Raw genomic sequence first — 23343 nt, 5'->3', positions numbered from 1 at the left:
TCCATCGCTGTATCATCTCTGTTAGCATGCACTCCCACAGAATGACATCTGCATTTCAGTCTACAAAAAGAGGAGCAGAACAAGGTTAGAAAGGAAAGGACAGCCGGGCACGGTGGCTCACGCTTGTAATCCCAGCACTTTGGGAGGCCGAGGCGGGCGGATCACGAGGTCAGGAGATCAAGACCATCCTGGCCAACATAGTGAAATGCCATCTCTACTAAAATACAAAAAATTAGCCGGGCGTGGTGGCGGGCACCTGTAGTCCCAGCTACTCGGGAGGCTGACGCAGGAGAATGGCGTGAACCCGGGAGGCAGAGCTTGCAGTGAGCCGAGATTGCGCCACTGCACTCCAGCCTGGGGACAGAGCGAGACTCCGTCTCAAAAAAGAAAGAAAAGAACAAGGACGCCCTCTTCTCAGGAGGTTTAGTGTCATTACTGTGATGTGAAATTTTCAACAGGATGCCTTGCCTTTAGCTTATTGGTCAGCAACTGCAAGGAATCCGGGAAGGTCAGTCGTTAACCGGCCATACTGTCAGGATTCTGTAGTGAGGAAGGCTGCAAAATGGATCCTCAGGAGGCAGAAGGAAGTGTCTCCCACACCTCTTACCTACTTGACTTATTTTACAGAGTAATGAATATGGAAATAGTGACTTAATTGTAAAATAAAACATCAGACAGAACCTCAAACTGAAAATGATCCTCGAAGGAATTCTTGCCAAGAAAAAGAGGGCTCTTGCTAGAAGGTAAAAATGTGAGCATTTACTCTGATTCAGAGGGCAGCTTCCTGCCTCTCTGCCTGAATCTAAAATGTCCATCACTGTGGGCAGGATATTCCCTCTCATGCCTGCCACTGGAGACCAGTCTACTTCTGCTTAGCCCCGAGGGTCTGAACAAAGACTTTGCATTTCTTTTTTTTTTTTTTTTAACTACAACATGGTTACTGATTTCTTAACATGTCTCTCCCATACGTTTTTGTTTAGTAGATTGACTTTGCTGGTTAAAGCATTCCCTTCCAGACTTCTCTATATTATAATATACATAAAATCAAGAATATTTGCAGGCACAGAGGTAAACAAATGAGGTTGCTAATAGCCAGAGGTGGCCAGTCCAGGAATTTTAGCTTCCCAAGGCCTCACTTGGCCACCTGAGAACTGAGGAGATCAATATTGTAGCAACATTGTAGTAGTTGTTGCTACACACAGAAGTAGAGAGGGTCTTCTTAGAAGACAGACAACATAGAAAACATTTCTATGTCCGGTCTCCGAGGGTTTGTGTTTCCAGCCTCATTCATTTAGGAAGTTTTTCTCATGTACTTGACATGAGGAATCGATAGTTCCTTCTACCTCTTGAATGCTGGTCAACTATCCTTCATTGGTCTTAATTCATCCTTCACCTTTGTGAGTTTCAAGAACACTTTTCTAGCACGGTGTGTATTATGTACTATCCCTGCTAAATTAACTTTTGTAGTCATAGTAATTATGGAATTGTGCCATGGCTTGTTGGATTAATTCATTAAGTTTTTTAATGTCTCACAAAAGATATGTTTCATGCTGTATCTTGATGATTTCAGAGTGTTTTACAAATGTGTAAAGAATACATCTTAAAACACTGTTGGGCCATAGCAAGCCTTCCTGTGCCCAAGTGGTAGAAGAAAAGTTTCCATAGCTCCTTTCAAATCAATGCAGCAAAGACCAAGCCCTCTCCTACCCCAGGCTTTGACCCCTGCTCTGTAGTCCATGACACACAAAACTCTCCTTATCTCTCCTGTTGACATTACTTGGCTATTTGCCAGAAAATAAGATTGCAAATCTCCAATCTTCTCAATCAGTGACTATTCATTCATTGTCTGTTTATAACTTACGCATAATATGGCCATAAGAAAGAGTTTCATACCATTGGAATGACTATGGCCTGACCAGGTGACATGGTTGATGTGTTACTTTATACCTGCCTGTCTGCTCATAAAACTACATTATAAATAATCACATATGGTTTCAGGTGGTATAACTGCCAGGCAATATATAGACAAATATATAATTCTCTCAATAACTCTAATCAGAAGAAATGTTTATCAGGGCCCTCACTCTACCCTAGTAGAGTATCACATGGTTGTGAAAAAGGTCTAGGAATATGACCTATGAATGCAAATAACTTGTTTTATTGAAATCTATTTTAGAATAAATGCAAATTAAGATAACAGAACATATTACATCCTGAAGGGAAAAACTAGTGGCACCTGCCTCTTAAGACGGCTTGTAAACCAAATATGTAGCTACAAAGCAATGTTTCAGAGAATCGTCTTGGTTGGAAACAGCTGCTTAATTAGAATACATAATTTTTGCTTTTTACATGATCAGATACCTTTTATTTCACAAGTTCTGATAAATATAGAACCAAAAAATGTACTCTTGTGTTGCTTAATGCCTTAGGCAGAACTTATTTAATCCCGTACTTATTCAGCAACTACGTGTTGGCCCCTACTTAGGGCCAGCACGAATGCAATACCTGCGGGAGGAATGTAAGTCACGTGAGGGGCAAGCGGGAGCTGATAGGCCAGCGGAGGAGAGGGGCTCCGATCAATTACTCCAACGAATTCCAGCAACTGAGCCCGAATTTAGAAGGAGTGAGGAAGGTGATTCTTTACGAGTTAAAAAAAGGGAGTGGCGGGGCTACACTGGTGGAGCAGGGAAGTCCTTCCTGAGGAAGAGACACTTGAAAGCTGGAGGCTGCATGGCATTTGCCACTGGGCAGGGAAGCCATTCCCATCAGATTGAGCCAGGCAAGCCAGGGCCCTGTCCAGGGCACAGTCCAGGCACAGTCCAGGAATGGAAGGGAGGCTGGAGAGGCCGGAGGCAATGGAAGGGAGGCTGGAGAGGCCGGAGGCAATGGCGCTGGGAGGAAGGTGGTGGAGATCTGGGCAGAAGTGCTGCAGAACACCAGATTGTACAGGGCCTTCAGTGGGCCACATGGAGAAGGCTTCACGATTTTCATAGCAGATTTAGCGACTGTTGCATATGCTGAATTTCAAATGGAATAGAAATAACAAGAAAAGCTAAGTCATGGTTACATAAACAGCAGAGGTGCTCTTTAAATACACAAAGAATTCAGGCAGCCAGTTTAAAACAAAGTTTCAGTCCGGGCGCCGTGGCTCATGCCTGTAATTCCAGCACTTTGGGAGGCTGAGGCGGGAGGATCACCTGAGGTTGGGAGTTCGAGACCAACCCGACCAACATGGTGAAACCCGTCTCTACTAAAAATACAAAAATTAGCCAGGTGTGGTGGCATGTGTCTGTAATCCCAGCTACTTGGGAGGCTGAGGCAAGAGAATTGCTTGAACCCAGGAGGTGGAGGTTGCAGTGAGCCGAGATCACCCTATTGCACTCCAGCCTGGGTGACAGAGTGAAACTCCATCTCAAAAATAAATGAATAAATAAAAATAAAAATAAATAAAACAAAGTTTCAACTAGAAAATTGAGCTTCTAACAAAGGTTTTAAGAAGTTATTTCTATATAATCTCTTTCAATGATACCGGTCCTGTAACCTTTTGTTAAGATTTTCACCTCACTTGATAAACCCCAATCCCAGATGGTAAAATGGCACATGTGATGACAAATCACTTACTAAAAAATATTTACTTAACATCAATAACCAGGCAGTAGAAGTCACTGGACACACGATTTGACTCCTTTCAAATAGTGCTGCCAAAAGGCGTAAATCATGGCAGACTGCCGAATGTAATCCAGATAAGCCCAAGAAAAAGCACAGGTTTAAGAGTCAGTAAGGCGGTTGCAGTCCCATTCCTCTACCTGCCTTTCAGGACACAAGTGTAGGGAGCTTGCATGACTGGTCTAAAGTCACTCAAGGTGTGGGCTTTAGTTTCCCAGCCCGATGCATGCATGCATTGTTCAGCAGGTGGCATACCATGGGTGAGGTTCCTGTAGATGACCCAACAGATGCTTGCTACGTGCCCAAAGCTACCAGGTATCCTTATTTTTCTTGCATATGCTTCACTTTTTTGAGTGTGGTTGAAGCAGACAAGCATAAAAGATGTTACTCCAGGCCAGGTGCGGTGACTCATGCCTGTAATCCCAGCACTTTGGGAAGCTGAGGCGGGTGGATCACCTGAGGTCAGGAGCTCAAGACCAGCCTGACCAACATGGAAAAACCCCATCTCTACTAAAAATACAAAATTAGCCGGGTGTGGTGGTGCATGCCTGTAATCCCAGCTATTCGGGAGGCTGAGGCAAGAGAATTACTTGAACCTGGGAGGTGGAGGTTGCGGTGAGCTGAGATAGTGCCATTGCACACGAGCCTGGGCAACAAGAGCGAAACTCCGTCTCAAAAAAAAAAAAAAAAGATGTTATTCTACTTAGTCTAGCCTTCTTTTGCTTATAACGTGCTTGACTTCAGCACTTCCCTATCCATCCCCATCCCTTCTTTTAGTCAGCATTAGCTGATTTCTATAGGAGAATCTGACTGCTGTTTCAATATGTCTTTGAAACTCACGCCAGTGTTTCAGATGGTCTTGCTGCCTTGCCCTAAGCACTAAACTTTTGACTAAGAGAATGACACATTGTTCTCCTGGGATATTAGACAATGCCACTAGAATGACAGGGGCCAGGGAGGCCTCTAAACATCTATAGCACAACTCACTTTTCAAAGGACTGCAGGGGTAAAGAATGTTCTCTGGAAAACAATACTCATGGGAAACTACATGTACTTCCTTCCTACTGGGATACTCTCAAATAATAGGAAGTGATGAGGAATCAATTGAGAATTCTGTGCTCTCTTGGGAAAAAAGTTTAAAACAACACTCAAAGAAACCCTCTAAATATATGTGTTCAAAAACTCATGCCCATGAAAGTCCTTGGAAATCACCACAGTATCTTTAAAAAATTACTAAATTTAGCCACATATGGAAATCTGCACAGTTTTTCAAATATATTTTGATTATTTAACCAACATTCATATAAAATTTACAAAGCAGCAGATTTTTCCATGGCTGTTTCAAATAACAATTTTCACCCTCACAATGACCCAATAAAAAAAGGTCTCATTACAGAGGAGGAAACTGAGGTATGGGGAGGCTAAGTAAGTGACCTACAGCCACAGCCACGCGTAAGTGGCAGGATGAGGATTCGAACCCAGGCACTCTGACTCCAGACTCTCTACTCTTAAGTATTATACACTTTTAAAAGTTTTCTGAAAGGGTCAACCAAGAAAGTGAGAAGCAAAGCTGCAGATGGTCTCTGCATATAGAATGGGAAGTTTTAAATGTTACCAGCGCGAGCCCAGATTCTCTCTTATAGTGAGGATTTTATTTTTACCAAGCTCTGTGAGAAACACAACGCTCAGGTGCCGCCTGAAAACGTGAGACGTCATTTGGCAAACTAATGAGGTTATTCAGACATGCTGTTAAAGTTGGCGTGCTCATTTATTTAAGGCCAGAACAGAGGTGTAGTGAATAACAGAAGGCCTCTCTACTCCAAAATATGGGTCTTTCTCACCAGTTCTAACAATTGTAGAGTTATTTGGGTAAACAAGATCCTCTTTTGGGATGTAAATACCTTCTAATATGGTTTGATCTGTGTCAACGATGCCTTAATGATGTACAAATGATCTAGATCCTGGCCTTTCCGTATCCAGTCTGATGGGACTCTCAGTGCTTGCTTTAATCACGTATGCAGATGCCTGAGTCACATCCAGAGTCATTCAGTCTGACTCTCTAGGGGCGGGGCTGGGGTACTGGTGTTTGTAAAAGTTTACCTTATATTCACCCACGGATGACAGACACTACTTTATATCAATTTCTCTCAAGTTTCAACATGTTTACACGCAGCCTGGGGATGCTGTGAAAAGGCACATGCTGGCTCAGTAGGTCTGGGTGGGGCCTGAGGTTTTGCGTTTCTAACAAGACCCCGAGTGATGACGTCAATGTTGGTGCACGGGCTGCTTTTTTAAGAAGCAAGGCCCAAGACCAGCGGTTTTCAAAGTGAGGTCAAGAATCACCCGGGAATTTGTTAGGGATGCAGAATTTCAGGCCCCGCCAGACCTACTGAATCAGACGCTCTGGGGTGGACCCAGCAATCTGTTTTTACGAAGCTTCCGGGTCAGCGATGCTCACTACGTTTGGAGAACAATTGGCCTGCATGGCACTGCCCAGTAGAAATAGAATGCAAGTCACATAGGTAATTTTAAATTAGCTAGCAGTCAGATTTGAAAAAGTAAAAAAGAAACAAGTGAAATTAATTTTAGCAAAATATCCTATTTAACACACTACGTCCAAAATACTGTCATTTCAACACATAATACAAAAATTAATGTCCTAATTTACATTCTTTTTTCAACGTGTAGTCAATATAAAAATGATATGATAGTTTACATGTTTTAGGAAGAGAAAACATTTACTTTAATCTATTTTTATTTGTACAAATTTGTGAGGTACAAGGAGAATTTTGTTACATGGATGGACCGCATAGTGGTAAAGTCATGGATTTAATGAATGTGTCCATCACCTGAATGATGAACATCATACCCATTGAGTAATTTCTCATCATTCACCTTTTTTTTTGTATAAAGACCTCAAAATTTAGCATGCATTTTACACTTACATGACATCTCAGTTCTGACTAGCCACATTGAACTCAGTAGCCCCACGTAGCCACCATATTGGATAGCAAAGCTTTACACTTACAGCAGAGATGATGGTATTGACTTCCACCAAATGCTTGCTGTGTGTCAGACATTACCCAGTTAAGCATTTTATGTGCATTATTCCTATGAGCCCTATGACAACTCGTTATTATCCCCATTTTATACTAGAGTGGGTTATGTTCATCTTTGTTTCCTTAACGCCATAGCTTCTCGAGGAAAGCCAATATTTAAATGCATTTTCCTTTTTGGTATAAACTATTATAAGGAGGAAAAAGAAAAAAACAATTAAAAAATGTGTCTATCTGCAGCTAGGCTTCCAATGATTACCAGTAGAATTACCATTCCACATTGAGGACAAGAGAAACAAATATCCCATATTAGATTGGCAGGTATTTAAGACATAGTAAAATGTAACCATTTAAAATAAATGAACAGAAAAACGCTTTATTCTAGAGTGATTTTTTAAAGCCTGGTATATATTTTTAAAACAAAGTTGATCTTATTTCTAAAATTCAGATTAGAGATTTCAAAGTTAATTTATAATTTTTTAATTTGAAATACAGTTTTAATATAAGTTCTATTGAGCCAAAGGATTTCACTATTTTTGAATAGTACTTGAAGTAGTAGTCATGTAACCCTTTTTTTACGTGGCATAATCCTCAGTATTTTCCATAATCTATTTCAGTGTCTTTCTTTAATGGCAAAGAACTGAATTTGATATAAGCATCTAGCAACCAACCCTCACATTAATTATAAAATATACCAGGGCATTTTTTTTTCTTTTTTGAGATGCAGTCTCGCTCTGTTGCCCAGGCTGGAGTGCAGTGGTGCGATCTTGGCTCACTGCAACCTCCACCTCCCGGCTTCAAATGATTCTCCTGCCTCAGCCTCCCAAGTAGCTGGGACTACAGGCGCGTGCCATGACATCCCGCTAATTTTTTGCATTTTTATTAGAGATGGGGTTTCACCAGGTTAGCCAGGATGGTCTAGATCTCCTGACCTCGTGATCCACCTGCCTCAGGCTCCCGAAGTGCTGGGATTACAGGCGTGAGCCATCGGCGGTTTTTTATACTGGATTCAGGTTGAAGACTCTCTTTTCATCTCCTGATGGAAAGCCTCTCAGTAGTACTTCCTGACTACTTAAGCATTCTTTTTGTAATGGGGAGTAAGGGGTTGAAAAAAAAAAACAGGGATTTCATTCTATTGAAATGAAAGCGTTCATAAAAATACTTAACTGCTTCCTTGGTAGAAAGTAACTAATTTTCCTCCCTGGTGGTGTAATGGGACAATGACTCCGTGGAAGCCTGAAGTTGGTCTGATGACGCAGTGTCTTCCTTCATCCACAGTAGAAAGAGATCTCAGTCTTCAGCTGCCATGATGTGAATAGTCTCATCTTGTGAAAAAGTCTGGAAAATATTTAAAAATTCTGTTTTTATTTATTCTCACTGCATCTGTGTGCTCTAAGCCCCTGAAGGCAAGGACACTTCATTCTGTCCACCACTGTATTCCCAGAGTGCTTGCTTATAGTAAGCTCCGAAGTGCTCACCAAATAAATATTTGCTGAATGAATGAATGAATACAACTTCTTAATTTTTATTTCTAGAAACAAAATGAAGGCTCAAAGTTTGTCAGTCATTGCCAGTGACCCAATCAGAATGATTTCTTCATTGGCCTGTGGAGGCAGAAGCAGGGGTCACTGTTTGTCTGCCTCATGTCACTGAATGGTCCCCAGTCTCTGCCAATAGATAAGAGATGTCAACGCTTAACCCAGTAGCTTTCAAAAATAGCATAGTTGATGAAACTGGAAATTTGGGTGCGGGCTCTTTTAAGAAATCGTTTGTCTTCAGTCTTAAGAATAGACTGACAACAGATACTGCCACCAGACAGCTCTCAACTATTTCATAAGACCCCCTAGGAAATAGCGGAAGAAGAGCCTCCTCCTCAATAAAGCATAAGTAGGACATCTCGTTTTCAATGAATCAGGTAATTCATTTTGAAAACTTGAGGAGCACTGTGTTTCTTTAAGATTCCAGTCAACTTTGGGTTTGTTTTGTTTTCAATGGTGCTGGCAGTTTTCCTCAAAATTTAAATGAATATTTGCACAATGAACCAAGTTGTTGTGGGTTTCCTGGTTGGTGTTTTTCCCCCCTGGAGTGGGGGGTGGCGATCCAGGCAAGGCATTTTCATCCCTTTGCAGACAACCCCGGCTGCTGTTAATGCTGAAAATAGCTCAAATGCTCTCAGAACAGTAGCACCACCCAGCAGCTGGGATTCTTTCCCTCTCTTATTTGCCTCTCTCTTGCCTTTTTTTCCTTCAGACACTTGGATTGGACTTAATCTAAAACCTCTGGAGTTCAAGACCTTTTAAAAAGGGCTAAATAAACAATCTCTACATGTAAAAGGCCACTGACTCCTACTTCCTCTGTATAGAGCAACTGTTGAACTCAGCTGCCTGTAGGTAAGATTTTTTATTCCGGAATTGTTTAATTGTTTTCTGATATGTTCTTGACTAATGTCTTTAAAATAACTTACTTAGAGTGAAAATAGTAAGGGGAGCTGTGAACAATTCCCAGGTAAACCTTGTGTTCCAGAGTACAGCGGGAGCATCTGGGCGTTTTTGTGGCTGTAAACTTTAAACTTTGCTTAAAGCTCTCATAATAGTGACCTGCAGTACAGACTTGACTGTGACTAAGCCATGGATCAGAGGTCTAATTAAGCCTGATTGCCAGAGCAATGAGAGGGTGTTTCAGACATCGTACTTTTGTTGTTTAGACTGCTTTATTTTTAACTTTCCAGGGGCGTTAAAACAAAAAAAAAAAGAGGAAAAAGATGCAAACATCCACCTGAGTAAAGAGAATATATATGAGTAATTGTTCTTTAAGGGCAATGAGGGGGCTGTATTGTATAATGTTCTCCTTTCGTCACTGTTTCATTCCTTGCTCGTGTGGAATTCAAGTGGTTGATTTGGGGGACCTGGGGGTTTGGTTTTTGTTATTGTTGTTTTGTATGTTCCTAGCACATTTTAGGGGACAGTTGTGAGGATTCCTTACTAAGCTGAATGTCTTTTGCTAGGTACATCTGCTGGCAGGTTTCTCTAACGTGACAATGTGATACTTTGAGTCAGTTGCCGTGGCTCCCCTCTCCCCCTCATTATGCTTGCGCTTGACATTTTGCAAAGTACTTTGATCTGTGGACTTTAACTTCAAACACAGCATTTACTTTGATTGTGGCTATTTACTATGTTCAGTAAAAAGTCTCCCTTTTTTTCCATTTGGTTTAATGCGTTGATAGCATTTCCTTTAAATAATTTATTGGAGCTTTAGTTTTCCTCACTGATCTGTCTTAGATTTTACTCCTAGAGGGACCCCCAATTGTAAGAAAAGTGTTCTCTGGTAAAGTTCTCCCCAACACAGACTTCATGACAGTTCATGGCCTCTGTCTGGCAGATGTGTAAGAGCAAGCAGCAAATGACAGTGCACAGAGCTCGGCGCTGGCTACCCTGCTGCCTCAGAATCTCCGTGTGCCTTGGGGCCCAACTGGTGCTTTTTAAAAACATGGATGCTGAAATCTTTGGAGTTCAGAGATACTTTTTTTTTCAGAAAAGTTTATTGGTATCACAGACCACGTGTATCAAAGGAAAGCATGCATTTTAACCACATAATGATTGTCTGAGTAACAAAAACAGGAAGAAATAACAAACAAAGAAAAAGAAAATTAAAAGAAAACTGGAAAAAAAAAAACCCTCAGTAGCCAGAAGTCTGTTTTATGAGTGAAACTTCTGCTGTGTAAGGGATAAGGGATTTCTTAAAAATCTATTTCCTAAAATGGGCAAAATGTAGCACTTACTAGCCATTCAATCAACTTTGGAATATTCTCTTCATTGTAAAGAAAGCACAAGTGCGTGTGACATTTGTTCCCCTTTTCTTTCCCACCCCAAGCACAAGGCATTTTCACAGTCCTCAGCCAAATACAGAGTTTGACGTTCCCTGGCAAACGGTCCCTGCGTGTTCTGTTGAAGGTTAGGAATAGAAGGAGCCTAATCCTGTCAGGAGACTGTTTAAGTCCCAGTCAAGGACGCTAGCTCCTCAGCGCTGACGCAGTCTGCCCCCTGTCCTCTGCACCTTGCTAAGAAGGACAGACGCAAGTGGCCGCAGGACAGGTCTCCAAAGGGCGGAGCTGTGGAGAAAGCTACGGCAGAGATCCCCCTGGATTAGGAGCAGATGCAATCGAATCTCCAGAATTTGGGTTTATAGTAGAAAAACCTAGAGATGTTCAGTCTAATCTTTGAATTTCCCAAACCTGGGCATTTCATTGCCACATTTCCCCTTCAAATCTGCATTATAAGAAGCATGTTAATCATCGCATTTATGTGTATGGTTAACATTTTAAATCCTCCCGTTATGTTGAGCCTGGGCTTTGTGTGTGTGTGTGTGGGGGGGGTGTCTAGCTAGAATACTCGCTCCCCCTTAGTACTGGGAAGCCTTGGTCTGCAGGGCTGAGTGCAAATATATTGCTAGAGGTGATAGTCCAGCAGGAAAATTAAATGGCACCAGGATGAAATCTTTTTGGAGAATGGTAGGTGATCATTCCATTCCCAGGCAAGCCGTTTTCCCCTGTTTGGTTTTGTTTTTTTCTTTCTGTTTCTCTTCACCCCTTAATTTTATGTTGAAACTTTGGATTGTTTGAATGTGAAACTTCAGGTGAAATCTAGCCAAAGCCACCGAGTTTCACCCAGCTTCCACATGAAAGAAGTATTCTACCCAGCCTTGCACGAAACTTGGCCTGTGTTGCCAAAGGTTTCGTGAATGTCAGTGAGCCTGGATTTGAAACATAACCCAAGGCCAGGTGACTTCTGGTGACTTTGAGGCTTTATTGTATTAGTATAGAATCTGCTGAACACGGACAGTCCTATTTCCGCATCTTCTACTATAGTTTCATGGGGGCACACGTTTTCCCCCAATAAACTCCCGTTTATCTCATGATGTTTGAAAGCCAGGTTCAATCCTAATATGAATGTTTGTAGCCGTGGGATCGAAGCACTGGCAGATAGAGGTCTGAGTTTTAAATTCCAGCAGCCTGAGCCCCACTGGTGTGAACATGTTGGTATAATTCAGCTAAAGGAAGGAAGTCCCGGGAGAGCCATGGAATGCCTTTCTTTGCTTAAATATACCTCTGTGCTGGTGAGGAACAAACAGTAACATTTTGTCCAGGTCTATCCGCTTGACAGTATGCCTTTTGTTCCCTCTCCAAAGGTGGTGTCAAATATATTGGTGGAAAAATAATAAACTTCCAGATATTTTTTTTCCTCCTGCTCAACTGAAATACTCCAAGGGAACATTGCCAGCATTGAGAAGTTCAGTACTGTGGCTGGGAGTGTAAGGTATACTGAGAATAAAGGATCCCTCAGTGAAGGCAATGTCCCTCGGAAAAGCATGGCGACCTAGAGTTGATGTGGGTGTGAACAGTCAGATGGGCCCTGGTTGCGAAGGGGCGTGTGTGTGTTTTCTGGGTGGGGGTAGTAGCAAGCAGAGAGGAAAAGGGGGATTTGTAAGCTTTGTTCAGCAAATCTGTCCCATCAAAAACAAAAATAATCAAGCCCAGGATCTGCAAACATTCATTTCTTTTGTAGATCATATAAATTTGTGTTGGCTGAATATGGAATTTTTTTGTATTATTTATCTAATTAGAGACACCAAGCGTTAGGATTCCAGGCATAGTAAATAATCTCCAATGAAAATGTGACCCATTGGGAGACATAAAATCTTTGCAGATAACTCCCATGAGTCAGTCTCAGGAAGATCCTCGTGGTTCTCTGGCAGTTATAAAATGCTAAGCCACCCAGGACACTAAGATTTGACTTGTCCTTTTCTTAGTTGGAAGATTTCTAAACTCATGTGAAGAATTTTCATAAAAATGAATGTGTGGCCTCACTAAAGATTTAGGCTATCTTTGGTGAGATACGTAGATATAGATTTATTATAAAATTAAATTGCCATCAAATTTCATTTTAAAATTTCATAGTCACTTATGTATTCAATAAAATAGACTTTCATTAAAGATATGGTTTGCATTTTAGCAGGTGACATGCAGTGGATGCCCTAGTAGGGAAAGCATTGGAAAAGCTAGCAATAACACAATTGGAAGTGCCATATGTAGAAGCTGCTTTTTCGCACTGGCTTCAGTAGTCATAGTGTAGCATTTATCATCATATATGATTTTGATAGCCCCAGACTGGTACAATGAACAGAGGAAAGGAAGATTTTCAAATGGAGGCTCTAGAGAAAATCATTCAGAACCATCCCACAAGGAAGTTCTCACTAACCATATCAAGGTATAAGGAGTTTAGTAGTTTTAAGACATTCATCATCCATAACAAAACAGAAAAAGGGAAAGGATAGGCTGGGCGCGGTGGCTCACGCCTATAACCCCAGCACATTGGGAGGCCGAGGTGGGTGGATCACTTGAGGTCAGGAGTTCGAGACCAGCTTGACCAACATGGTGAAACCCCATCTCTACTAAAAAAATAAAATAAAATACAAAATTAGCCAGGCATGGTGGTGCACACCTATAATCCCAGCTACTTGGGAGGCTGAAGTGGGAGAATAGCTTGAACCTGGGAGGCAGAGGGTGCAGTGAGCCGAGATCCCACCATTGCACTCCAGCCTGGGCAACAAGAGTGAAATGCTGTCTCAAAAAAAAAAAAAAAAAAAAAAAAGGATCAAAATGCCAGGGAAAGGATAAAAAAAAAATTAAAAATTGAGAATCAGCACCAAGCTAGTGTATGTGCAAATGTTTCTCTGAATCATTAAAAATCTTATTTCAAGAAGACTTCATTTGTCATTTAAGAATGCAAAAATCAGTGCTTTAAAAATCTTTATGTGCTTAATTGACTGTCAGAAAAAATGGAGTCCATATAATATTTATTTATTTCTCAAGGATATATTATTACAGTCTAAATTTATATATACAATGTACTTGTTTTATTTTTTTAAAAAATCAGTGTTTGATCAGGACATGACGACACAAAACAGTAACAGCAGCAGTCTCCCCTTTGCAATAGAGCAAAGAGGATTATTTATCATAAGCAGATTAAACGGTCATTTCTAGAAGTCTGCATTCTCCAACCAAGTTTTTATTTGTTATTTGGTTATTATGTTTTTCTCTGAAATAAGAAGTAGTAGAGCCTGAGCATCCCTACTCTAAAAGTCTGAAATCCAAAATGTTCCAAAATCTGAAACGTTTTGAGCACCGACATAATGCCACAATTGGACAATGAAGATGACATTAACACTGCAGAAAATGTACATACAGATGCCACAGTGATAATGTGATGGGCTAATTGAAGGACTAGAGCAGAGTGCATTCGTAACAGAATAAACAGTCATGTCCGTTTAGAAACTCAGAGAGAGACTTCTAAGACAAAAATCGCTGTTAATGAGGCAGATGACGTTGGAGAAAACATTTTAAAAGCCGTCCTACTCGGGAGGCTGAGGCAGGAGAATCACTTGAAACTGGGAGGCGGAGGCTGCAGTGAGCCGAGATCGTGCCACTGCATTCTAGCCTGGGTGACAGGGCGAGACTTCATCTCAAAAAAAAAAAAAAATGCCGTCCTGCAGAATGCCTCCTCATTTCTTAGAGGACCCACTTCATGATCTGTCAACTGCTTCAGATGTTTCTTGTCACCTAAAAAAGAAAAAAAATACAGTGTACAGTGGCCTTTTACTCAAAACATAGCCTCATAGGTGGCAGCTGAAAGCCTGCATTGTTTGTTGCTGCTGTTGTCTAACAGCTGATAAAGGAAAACGGTCTTGTTTCTGTGCTGCTCAGTTACCTAAACACATTATTTTTCACTGTATTAATAGTATGTATTTTTACTGCTTAAAAAATAGTAGTATCAAGCCGGGCACAGTGGCTCACGCCTATAATCCCAGCACTTTCAGAGGCCAAGGCGGGTGGATCACATGAGATCGGGAGTTTGAGACCAGCCTGACCAACATGGAGAAACCTCATCTCTACTAAAAATACAAAATTAGCCGGGCATGGTGGTGCACGCCTGTAATCCCAGCTACTCAGGAGGTTGAGGCAGGAGAATTGCTTGAACCCGGGAGGCAGAGGTTGCCGTGAGCCGAGATGGTGCCATTGCACTCCAACCTGGGCAACAAGAGCAAGACTCTCTCAAAAAAAAAAAAAAAAAAAAAAAAAAGTAGTATTTTCTACTGTTTCTACTGTTAAGTACTCACGTCTGAGTAAGAGCAGGAAAATGATCGCTTATTGGTAGCAAATAAATTCAGTCAGGAATGATGGTGATGCCAAACAACCCCAGATTTTCCATGTGGGTGGCTGAGATATTGATGCCTTTGCTTTCTGATGGTTCAGTGTACACAAACTTCGTTTTATGCACAAAATTATTAAAAATGTTGTATGGTGGCTCACACTTGTAATCCCAGCACTTTGGGAGGCCGAGGCAGGCGGATCACGAGGTCAGGAGATCGAGACCATGGTGAAACCCCGTCTCTACTAAAAATACAAAAAATTAGCCGGGCGTGGTGGTGGGCGCCTGTAGTCCCAGCTACTCGGAGAGGCTGAGGCAGGAGAATGGCGTGAACCCGGGAGGCGGAGCTTGCAGTGAGCGGAGATCGCGCCACTGCACTCCAGCCTGGGTGAAAGAGCGAGACTCTGTCTCAAAAAAAAAAAAAATGTTGTATAAAATTACCTTCAGGCTATTTGGATACAGTACATATAACATAAGTGAATTTCACATTTAGATCTGTGTCCTGTCCCCCAGATAACTCATGATGGATATGCAAATATTCCAAAATCTGAAAAAATCTGAAATCCAAAATGCATCTCCAGTCTCCCATGTGCCTTTGACTCATACCCATCATTTTAATGGTTGACTTTTTTTCTTCCTGGCACTACAAGATGCTCCCAAATCATTTTGTATATTTCATGTCCTAGTCCTAAAATCAATTATTTCTTCAAGGAGCTCTGGTTACTTTTATTGAAAAATGGTATCAGTAATCAAGACCAGGGCATCCATTTTTAATTTTTGAATGTGACCTTATTGGCCACTTATTTTTTTCACTTGGAGAAAATTTTCTTTTTGTGTATGGAACTTCACTCTGTAGCTGACAATACCTTGATCTGACGTATAAAGATAACCTTTCTCGCTTTTTCAGAAGAACAGGCCACATGTCACCCTTGCATACTCCCCTTTCCCTTACTTTGAAACAAATTCAATCAAATATGATCAAATTAGCTTTTTTTTTTTTTTTTTTTTTTTTGAGACAGGGTCTCACTCTGTCGCCCAAGCTGGAGTGCTGTGGTGCAGTCTTGGCTCACTGCAACCTCCGCCTCCCAGGTTCAAGTGATTCTCATGCCTCAGCCTCCTGAGTAGCTGGGATTACAGGCACGTGTCACCACGCAAGCTAATTTTTGTGCTTTTAGAAGAGGCAGGGTTTCGCCATGTTGCCCAGGCTGGTCTCATAGTCCAGACCTCAAGTGATCCACCCACCTTGGCCTTCCAAGATGCTGGGATTACAGGTGTGAGCCACTGCACTTGGTCAAATTTGTTTTTTATTGTTAGTTTTGGTGAGAGATTCAAAGCCTTTGATATGGTCTTAAAATGCAATCTTAAAAGATAGAAATCAGTTGTTTCTTCCTCAAATAGATGTGAGAACATTGTGCATTATTTAAAATATGATCAGTCTAGGCCCTTCAATGAACATGGGATTCTGTTACCAAGCCTTGTACGTACTGTGTGCAAGGAGCCGTGCCACATGCAGATGAACAGTCTGGTAGGAGAGCTGGGCACATACACCTGGATATAACACTCTGCAAAAGAAGCTGGGCGATGTGAAGTCCCCCAGAACTCTAGGAGCTCAGAGCTGGAATTGGCAGCTGGGCGTATATTGTACTAGAAAATCAGTGGTATTATCACAAAGGAAAAGCTGTACTGGAATTGGGATTTTGGTTTGGGTAAGAGGGTATTCAGATGGCAGAAGGTGATGGAGAGCAAAGACCCAGGGGAGAGAAAACTCAGGACTCAAAGAATATTTAGGTCCCATGCAAAGCCCCTGGGAAGGTGCATTGAGTTTGTGTTGATTTATTGAGAACAAAAGTCTCACCATCAGGCTCATGTGTTAGTAATACTGCTGAGCAATGTTCAAGGTGATTAGAGAAATGAAAGGCTGGACAGACTCTGTTACACGGATGTAACTGAGAAGAAGAGGACAAAGATGAGAGCAGTCGAAATAAGATGAGACCAACAGGTGCAGAGACCGAGGCCTCAGGGCAGTCTAGATACTGCCCTCTGTATCTAGACTTTGTCCTAGGAGGTAAAATTTACCTGTAAACTAATTGCACCTATAATTTTATTTAATGCTCAGTATTATCAGAGATGAAAGGTTGTGTTTTATTATTTCATCAAATACATAGCTCTTTCATTTTCTTTTTTTTTTTTTTTTTTTGCGACAGAGTCTCGCTCTGTCGCCCAGGCTGGAGTGCAGTGGCGTGATCTCGGCTCTTTGCAAGCTCCGCCTCCCGGGTTCACACCATTCTCCTGCCTCAGCCTCCCCAGTAACTGGGACTACAGGCGCTCGCCACCACGCCCAGCTAATTTTTTGTATTTTTAGTAGAGAGGGGGTTTCACCGTGTTAGCCAGGATGGTCTTGATCTCCTTACCTCGTGATCTGCCTGCCTTGGCCTCCCAAAGTGCTGGGATTACAGGCGTGAGCCACCGCGCCCAGCCAGCTCTTTCATTTTCAATAAAACACAAGAAAACCATTGGTGCAGGCAGTGAAGGAGACATTTCAAATCCTAAGTTTTGACTTTCTGTACTTCACTGAGAGAAAAACAAGCATGAGAGGTGAAGATTACGGAGAAAGACATGAATGTGCCAATAGTATAATGAGCCAAATGTTAGGACGAGGCTGGTTGAAATAACCTGTCGGCATACCGAAAAGAATCGGGTTAGGAAATTGACACAGTTTAAAAAAAAATTTTAAAGACTAACTTGGTATTAGAAAGGATAGAATAGAAACATTCATTTCTTGTTCTCAAATAAATTTATGCCTAAAAAAAGATATTGAATTTAGCTTAATAGAAAAACACATGTACAGCATGAATTTTTAAGACATTGCATATTGGCTACTGTGACCCCTGGAATATGCTGGTCCAAGTACAACTCTGAATTGATTTAATGCTAGATCTTGACATGCCCTCAACTCAGTGGTACTTCTTTAGTTCAATTTTGCAAACCTAAAAAATTCGATTGGTATTGAATTTAGCTCCACGTGGTATCCAGAAGTTTTGTGTTTGTTTGAACTGAACTTTGAAATATTTCAAAACTATGTAACACTCAAGTTTTAGAACAAATTGTTAATTTTCAAAACACTCAAGAATGTTGAAAAGTTACATATGGGTATATTTTATGTGAATTTAATGAATATACAATTAAATGTAGTTTTCAAATATAATTTTGATCTGTAGATCTACAGTATTTTCTATTTCACATTTATCTTTTTTACCATAAGAGTATTCACTTTTAAAACAAAAAACAGTTGAAAACCATAGTTAAGAATGGGAGACTATCTGAAACCCAACATGGCCACCTAGATGTACGATGAGATGAGAAAGCCCATCCTTGTGGTCCCAGCAGAGCCAAGTGTTGGAAGGTGTGGCCTGGCACACCAGATGGTTCATTTCATGTGCACATCTATGAGTAGGCACGTAGTGAAGGGACTCAGCCGAGAATTGTTGGAGATAAAGATGGAGGTTGGGTGCAAATTCAAGAATGATGTCAGGGGCCGGGCGCGGTGGCTCACGCTTGTAATCCTAGCACTTTGGGAGGCCGAGGTGGGTGGATCACGAGGTCAGGAGATCGAGACCACGGTGAAACCCCGTCTCTACTAAAAATACAAAAAATTAGCCGGGCGTGGTGGCGGGCGCCTGTCGTCCCAGCTACTCGGAGAGGCTGAGGCAGGAGAATGGCGGGAACCCGGGAGGCGGAGCTTGCAGTGAGCCGAGATCGCGCCACTGCACTCCAGCCTGGGCGACAGAGCGAGAGTCCATCTCAAAAAAAAAAAAAAAGAAGGATGTCAGATGTCAGACTAAGGGATCCACGCCTCATTCTGAAGTAGAAAATGGTTTTTCCCTCTGTTTGTAAAGGGCAGTAAAACACTCCCTTTTGGAGAAAACTTACAGAGTAACATCTCCTAGCAGCTGAAATTCGATGTTTTCTTAAAAAATTGTATTTCTGACATCAAATTAAATCATTAAAATTTTCTTTTTATATCTACTATGACTATTTTTATTCAAGGCAGAATAAGACAAAAATTAAATGTAAACAAGTTTATGAAGTTTGTATTGATATAATAGAAGACTGGCTTATGATGGAAAACTAAAAAAACAAGTAAAAATGAAAAACCGAGTAAAAAGGTAAATTCAGAGGTAGACTTTTTTGTGGAAAAAGTAATAAAATACTACAATTTTTTTGTAGTAAAAAAATTGATGATGCCTACTTGTCTACATACAAAATTTATTTTGTATTCGAGCATCTTTAAGAATTAATGGATGTATTTCATATCTGGAAATTAATTTAGAATTGGCACACACACGTTTTTTGTCTCACATGGTGAGATCCATCTCTTAATAACCACAGCTTGTAAAAACTTGTCTGAAATCAAAGTGATAATTTTTATGCAAAGGTGAGAAAGCTTGATTGCAGTGAGATTTTTATCCCCTTACAATTTTTTATGTATTTTGGATATCAAAATTAAAAAACATTTAATGTTAAAAATCATTTGTGTCCACATCATAATTTTATATATTCACAGGTATAATTTTTCTAATCAATATTCTGAAATAATAAAACCACAGGTATAAAAACATTTGGCAGAAGACCATTTGGTATGTTTAACCCTCAGCTGTGCTTATTAATTTAAGAATTATCTAACATATAAATCAGAAAGGAAGGAAATGAGGAATTCACTGGTAAAACCAAATAGTGTTTTAGGTGACCATAGATAACTACTTTTAATGCCTAAAGCAATTTCATTTTCATTGAATAAAATATTTTCATGAGGATCTTTTTATATTGCTTCCATCATTTATTTATTGAAGACACTTCACCATCATATATGAATCATATGAGTTTTGTGGTTTAAAACTTTACATTCTGACTATAGATCAGTCTGAATCAGTGCAGAAAAAAAAATTGATGAAACCCAACACAGGCTTTCAAGATAAAAACTCACAACCAGACAAAGGAAGGAATTACTTTAACCTTAAAAAGAGTATTCATGAAAAACCTACATCATCACAATGTAAATAAATATATGGACTGATAAATATTACATTCAGATACTGGTTGCCTCTGGAGGTAGGAAGGCACTTTCAATTAGAGACATGTGCAGCAGGCTTTAATTGAATTAGTATCTTCTATTTTAAGATAAATGATGGGTACATGGACATTTGTTATATTATTCTCTTTATCATTTGAACGACTGAATAAAGACCTGCATTAAAACATCTTCCCTCTATTTGCTATTTCTTAAATTTAAGATAAATTCTACATAGGAAGTAAATTGTAAATATCTTTCACAGCTGCTAACATTGAGGAACTATATAAAACATAAATGCATTACTTAAAGCAGCCCAAATTTTCTGAAAATTTATCATAGATAGTATAATGTTTGGCCTATACGTCCATATTTTTTGTCTCAGGCTCAATACTTCTATAAATGGTGAATTCAAAGAGAAAATGAATTTAGTTCCTTAGCAGACAAACATCTTTTGTAAACTTACATTCAAGATGGTTTTTGTAGTGTGTATCTTTTTGTATGGCATTGTTATAAATCTGATGTTTACTCTTTAAATTATCAAATAATTTGTCATTATGTTTTATGAAAATTTATAATGGGCTTTGAATCTAGCAGTGAATACATTATCTTAGCCTCTTTAACATTAGTTTTGGGTCAACAGGTTGAGAAGAAAGGATTTCTGTTTTAAGAGAATTTATGTAATAAATGTATGAAAAGTGAGTAAAACAGACAAGCAGTCCTCTCAGTTGCCACAGGACTATGGAGCACAGTGATATGGCTGGATATGCTTGAGTTTCCTGTTAACACGATACCAGGCAAAATGGGACTACCTGTTTTTAATATAAAGACTTCATTCTGTAGCTTATATATTTCTTATAATTTAATTTATTCAGAAAAACTTATATACACACAGCTTTTCCTTAATAATATTTATACTTCCTTAATGTTATTGGAAAAAGCTAGTGACTTTTCATTACCATTTGGCAGGAACCAGTGCTTAATTTTGAGGATTTTTATTCCAATTTTTTCTATTTGTTTTATCCATAGACTCATTCTGATGTGCTAAAATGCGGAAGGTGGTAGACATCACTATCTTTTTAAGAGTTTTGACAAAATGGATAATATTGAATAATTTTTCTTTACAAGTAATTTCACATGTAATCTGAAAATTCAGTGCAAGCCAAAAGTCTTTATAATTTTAAATCATTAAATTCAAAGAAAAGATGGTTTCTATGTTTCTAGGTGTAAGGAAGGCAAAATTATACCTCTACTCTGTTAGGGTTTGTTAGGGGATAGGGGTGTGTGGGTGTTGTGCCTGAGAATTAAATTGACATAAGACAGATCCACAGGAGAAAAACGTACACATTTATTTAATATAAGTTTATGTGGCATGAAAACCTTCAGAATTTGTGAAGACCCAAAGATGCAGTTTGCATTGACCACTTATATAAGGAATTAGACAAAAAGCAGTAAATTGCAGAAATGTAATGAGGTGGAGGGTGGGGGGCTTGGGCCAGGGCAGGTGATTGGAGGAGAATGGCTGGGAAGGAAGGGCCAGTATAGCAGGTGGTACAGGTTTCCCTCAGCCTCAGCTTCTGGTCCTTGCCCATAGGAATCATGCCTCCCTCCCGGCCAAGGGAGGACATCTTTCACATGAGGATGTCATCTCCTGCTTTTCAGAAACAGAAGGAAGGTCAGAGTGATCTTCTTGCACCTGCTTTTTTTTTTTTGACAGAGTCTCTGTCTGTCACCCAGGCTGGAGTGCAGTGGTGCAATCTCGGCTCACTGCAACCTCTGCCTCCCGGGTTCAAGTGATTCTCCTGCCTCAGCCTCCTGAGTAGCTGGGATTACAGGCACCTGCCACCACCACCACACGCAGCTAATTTTTGTATTTTTAGTAGAGACGGGGTTTCACCATGTTGGCCAGGCTGGTCTCAAACTCCTGACCTCAGGTGATCCACCCGCTTCAGCCTCCCAAAGTGCTGCGATTACAGGCGTGAGCCACCGCACCCGACCTCACCTGCTTTTTCTTAAGTGCCTTTAACTAAAAATACTCTGTATGCCAGAGTGGTATATTTTGGGATGCCATGTTCTTAACTCCTTCATAAGTAAAGTTCATGAAAGCATATAAATATATTTAAATAATAACACACTGAGAGAAATGACACAAAAAATGATTTTGGATTTTCTCATGTCATTGTTACTAAAGCTGAGAAACCAGATATTACATAATTAACATAAAGCGGTAATTTGGAAACAAATGTGCAGACGAGTCTTTTAGATTAGTGGCATCACACGCTGCTGACTCTCACGTCTTCATGAAATCTGTTCCCCTTTGCCTTCTGTGACACTGGAAGCTTCTGATTTACCTCCAGTCTCTCTGATTACATCTTCTGAACTCCACTTACAGGTGCCTTTTTTTTCCCCCCTGACCTTAAAGTTATTCCCTTGAGTTCTGTCCCTCTCATCTAAATCTCCATAATCTTCCCAGAGTTCACCTGTTTTCTCCTTCACGGTAATCCCTAAACCTATATCTCTATCCCTGATCTCTCGTGAAAGTTCCAGACTCACATTTCCAAGAAGGTGGGGAACATTTCCTTTGAATGCCTTCTGAGTTCCTCAAATTCAATGCGTCTAAAACTCACTCTCCCACTCCCACCCTGCTCTTCCTTCCCAGGGCTGGATCTTGACAATGGTGCCACCCAGTTACTGAGAATTAGAATCTTAGGCAAGCATTCGAATTTTTCTTCATACCAACTTAGTCCCTACTCATTGATTCTACCTACAAACACGTCTTCAATATCACTCCTTTCCTAGTTCACAGGCTATTGCAACATCGTTAACTAGGATTTCTCAGTAGTATCCTGACTACACTTTACATCCATTCTCTCTGCCTTCCATGTAACCCCTTGTGGCTGAGTTATCTTGCCAAAATAAATCAGCTTTGCATGTAGACTTCCCATCTACCAAACTTCTTTTACATAGCAAGTTGTGCACTTGGCTGTCTGTTGAGGTTTTAAGGATCAGGAAAGATAACTGTGTCAACCAATGAAGGTAAATTCAGTGCATTGTGTTTAGACATAAATAGCCCTGTGTTTTCAAAGATAAAAGGCAGGGCTGGCAACATTTCCAGACTCCTTAGTAAGGAAAGGGTGTGGCTCACTGCTGGGCATGGAACTCAGATTCAATGTCTGCGCTGCTACTAACCTCAAAGAACCCTTTTCCTCAGATTCTCTTTCGGACACAATGTTCACAAATCACTTGCTTCGTTGTCACTTACTCCTAATTTCCTTCCTTTCTGATTCACGTATAAGATCATTCTTCAATTAATAAGCACAACAATCATTTGTTGAGAGCCTACTCAGGA

At 40.4% G+C, this 23343-nt stretch overlaps 1 protein-coding gene across 5 annotated transcripts in view; it reads left to right on the top strand.

The window, feature by feature from the left end:
- SORBS2 (sorbin and SH3 domain containing 2) overlaps positions 1-23343 on the top strand; it is a 229539-nt gene that overhangs the window by 27662 nt on the left and 178534 nt on the right. For 4 of the 5 annotated variants that reach the window (XM_058436981.1, XM_058436984.1, XM_058436983.1 and 1 more), the window contains exon 2: positions 8973-9112. The gene's annotated coding sequence lies outside the window, so the exon portion shown is untranslated. The remainder of the gene's footprint in view (positions 1-8972; positions 9113-23343) is intronic. The other variant, XM_058436982.1, reaches the window with a different exon arrangement.

This window comes from Hylobates moloch, unplaced genomic scaffold (genome assembly GCF_009828535.3).
Source record: "Hylobates moloch isolate HMO894 unplaced genomic scaffold, HMol_V3 SCAFFOLD_3, whole genome shotgun sequence".
In the NCBI taxonomy this organism is placed as follows: domain Eukaryota; kingdom Metazoa; phylum Chordata; class Mammalia; order Primates; family Hylobatidae; genus Hylobates; species Hylobates moloch.
The sequence above is the reverse complement of the archived record's forward strand: the minus strand, read 5'-3'. Positions and strand labels throughout refer to the sequence as shown.